Raw genomic sequence first — 4194 nt, 5'->3', positions numbered from 1 at the left:
CATTGAAACTAGAATATGGGGAAGAGGGAATAAAAATGGGAATAATAAACAGAGAGCAAGGCGCAACTAATATATAGGACTGTAATATAAAGGGAGACAGAGGGCTCACTTTGGTCAGTCTAGCTAGTAATGAACCAACTGTACCAAGGTCATATAAAGGAATTAATTGCACTACAGGTATGAGTAATAATAAAATTCAAACCACTAGGACCAAACTAAAATGCATGTACACAAATTCTGGAAGGCTAGCAAACAAATAAGAGGAGCTTGATCTTATGCTACTCAAAGAAGACTTCGATATAGTAGGAATAAATAGAAACTTGGCTAGACAGCTCACATGACTGGGCAACTAAAGTACATTCATTCATATAAGTTTTTGTTTTTTACTGACTGCCCTGATTTCAAGAACAAACAAACAAGCAAAAAACAAAAACAAAAAAAAAACAGCAGGGAAAGGTTTACTCTGCTAGATAAGCAGAGTAAACCTTTCCGGGAGAATATGTTTCTCTCCCATGTGTCCGGGAGCTGCTATCTTATCCTGCTCTTGCTTGTGCATGAGCAGGAAACCTGAAGCATTTTATACAACCGGTGATGGCTGTGTACATTCAAGCATTCGGGCAGCTATTGAGCCGCTGTCCTCCTTGCAGGCCCAGGACCAGCACAGCGGGTCTGTATGCTTAGATAGGAGGACGTTCAGCACATTCTCAGCTGCTGATCTCAACTCCAATCACTGGACCTGGAAGTGATGTGTATTATGCTGCTGTAGCTGGAGAAGAAGCTGATGAAGCCGATTGCTGCTTCATCAGCTTTTTTTGGGGATCCCTAGGTGACGTTAGAGGTCTAATAAACCCCTTATGTCTCCATAAAGAGGACCTGTCACTGTATGTGTGCTATCACATAGGGGACTTGTTAGCCCCCTATGTGACAGCAATAAAGTTAAAGGTAAAAAAAGTTAAAAAAATTAAAGCCACATATTAAAAAACACAAAAAATCTTTCCCGCCCTGACGTACACACACATACAAACGCAAATTCACACCGGGTACACCTGCATGTGAAAACAATAATTGACACACTTTACATATCACCACGAACGTCGGAGTGCAAGCAATAATTCTAGGGCCATCAATCACTGTTAAAACAAAATTGACAAGTTATAGAAGCAAACATAATGTTAAGACTTTACATGTTTGGTGTCTATTTACCCTACGTGATCCTATCTTTTATATTTTACCAAAAAATGGGTAGCAATAAATGTTTCATAACAAAGGGAAACGTTTTTTAAAACATTTTTGGTTTTACATTTTAGGCACTTTTACTTTTTTCTTTATATTGTAAAAAAAAAAACAAAAAAAAAACAGTGGTGATTAAGAAAGCTCTATCTATCCCAAAAAATGGTATAACATTAATTTTGGCGCAGCGTTGCATAACTTAAAGTACCTCAGCGCTGAATACTGAAAAATGGAAAGTGGGTTTAACACCCCGGTCTTCAAGTGCTTAAATTTATCAAGGTTTTTGTAGCTAGAACTGTTTAGGGCAGGGGTAGCAAACCTTCGGCCCTCCAGCTGTGGTGGAACTACAAATCCCATGAGGCATTGCAGGATTCTCACAGCTACAGACATGACTCCCGAAGAGAGATGCATCATGGTATTTGTAGTTTCACCACAGCTGGAGGGCCAGAGGTTTGCTACCCCTGGTTTAGGGTATAGGTTGAAGGTTCCCTAAACAAATCCTAGGAAACCTTTGCAGCTTCTTTCATTGCTAATTTTGTTACTACTGTTTGTAAAAAAGGTTAATAGAGTTTCAACATAAAAAAGAACAAGATAAACAGACCTACAGTAGTTCCATAGGCCAACAATGAATACATAATAATAGAGATATGTATAAAAGACCAAACCCCCAAGACTGATTCATATCATTACACATACCATAATACAGGAATTCATTGAAATGGGAGTTAACACATGTCACCCACATAACAAAGATAAATAGATGAGAATGAAAGGCAAAACAGATAACCCACAGAAAAAAAAGTGAAATAGAAGAGAAGAAAAAAAAGAGGAGAGGAAGAAGAGGGGAAGAAAAACAGGGAAATTAGAACAATATAGGGGACATGGTGACCATTGGGGATGAGGGGCAAGGAGACTAAAGCCCAGCACTCTAAACAGCAACTGTAAAAAAGATCCCAAAATCACACAAAGCACATAAAAGTGATCCATACTCACCAGGTGAAAATGTATCATTCAAATCTATTGTGTTAGTAAGGCCATCAGAGTAAGTTCAGTGATTCATTTTGCGACAGAGGGGGACTAAGATGACCTACAGTGTCCAGGGATCACCGTTCTAGCAGCCATCAAGAAGAACCTTAAAAGGCCTTTCATCAGCGAGTGATCCCAGGATCAGGGAGAGGAGTAAAATTTCCAGAGTTTTTGGCGGTTGAAATCCCATAACCACGTCATAAATAGTAAGTATCTGTGACCAGAAAGGAGAGATCAAGAGGCAGGACCACCAAATATGTAAAATGGAACCCCATCCTCTCTTACAGCACCAGCAGCTGGGTGATGCAGAGGGGAATATGTGATGCAAAGTGGAAGGCTTTTGTGTCACCTTCTCAGGATCTTATAATTTCTCTCATGAGCTGCAGAGGCAATGCTGAGTTTCTGTGTTAGAGTAAAGATTTTCTGGAGATCATCCCCTGTAAACTGCCGAACCAGGTCCCGTTTCAAAGCTTCGATGTAGTAGGGGGTAGAAGTGCATTTCTGCTCCAGTAAGAGAGCATAGATTTGAGAGATGAAGTGAGTAAGTGCATTAGGTTGGAGACAGAGGGCTTCAGAGGGAGAAGGATCCTTAGATAATGATCCTGTCCAATGTAGACAGGCAACAAACTCCCTCAACTGAAAATAAGAGAGCCACTGTCTAGCAAAGGCCAGATTGTCTTTCCTAAGCTCTGTAAGAGGCTGGAGATGCATAGAGCGCCATAGATATGGGTGCAAGTTTTTTTTAAAGACAGACATATGAATATAAAGATAAGAATACTGAATACTGATAGAGGCCAAAAACCCTCTCAGATGAAGAAAGGACACCAGTGAACAAACCAATGCCATGGTCAGAGGTCTGCACAGCTGAGTTAGTAATTTTTCCAAGAACACAATGCTACTGCTCTAGGGATTTGGCAGCAGTGGTCCCGGACACTATATCTTTCCATCTCTGAGCCTGATGAAGGGGACCCTGCGGGGACCCAAAAGCGACTGTACTTGAGAGATAGCATGCATCAATAAATGGAAATTGTTTTGCTTTGAAAATTGATTTGGTATGCTGGTGACATATTAAAATAACCTATATCTTTCCAGGACACTACATTGCTGAGTCTAGAATACAGATAGTGATTTGTTTAAAGATAATCTGACTTAACCTAGAACATTTCTAAGAAAGCAACAGTGGTGAACTGCTGACAAGGGCATAGTTTAGAATTGAGAGAAATATGATTTAGGCAGGCCCTCATACTTCATCACTTTTAAACTTAAAGGAAATTGTACAATTGCACAATAATGTGGCTATCTTTAAATATGAGCTAGTTTTATATTTAAAAATAAAATTTTGCCAGAAAGAGTGCTTGGACATGCAGCATTTCACTAATAGGGTAAAAGCTGGTATACTCTCTTATTCAGAGTGCCTCCTTTAAACAAGCCTTGAAAGTGTGCAAAAGACCCCCAGAAACATGTTTTTTGAAAGTGGTAAGTGGCTAGTAGACCCATACTCATTAGTGTTTATGGTGCTTTTTTTTGGGGAGGGGGCTGATTTTAACATTAAATGTTGCTTCTTTAAAATCTTTTGTTACATGCTGTGGTGAATGAGTAAAGTGTCCAAGGTCATCAGTAGTGTGAAAGAGCCTGGTACCCACCAGCCCCAATCTTACGTTTTGTCCTTCTGAAGCACATTCCTGGTGGTATGCATAGTAAGTATGGCAATATATGTGCACACTTGTGGCCCACAAGCCATGGGGGAACCAGCATGATTCCTGTTGTGATGGGCTGAAATATGTAGGTTTTTTCTTGAAAATGACAAACTCCCCCCAAATGTCCCAACCCCAAACACCAGTGGACACACTTCTGGCCTCAAAACCTAAAGCCATTTTGAAAATACAGCCGTCATTTACAAGTGCCACCATTTAAAAATGGGGCTGGGCAGGGGCGGAG

Source organism: Nanorana parkeri, unplaced genomic scaffold (genome assembly GCF_000935625.1).
Source record: "Nanorana parkeri isolate BGI_ZX_2015 unplaced genomic scaffold, ASM93562v1 scaffold3029, whole genome shotgun sequence".
NCBI classification, from domain to species: Eukaryota; Metazoa; Chordata; class Amphibia; order Anura; family Dicroglossidae; genus Nanorana; species Nanorana parkeri.
Note: the sequence above shows the minus strand (reverse complement) of the source record.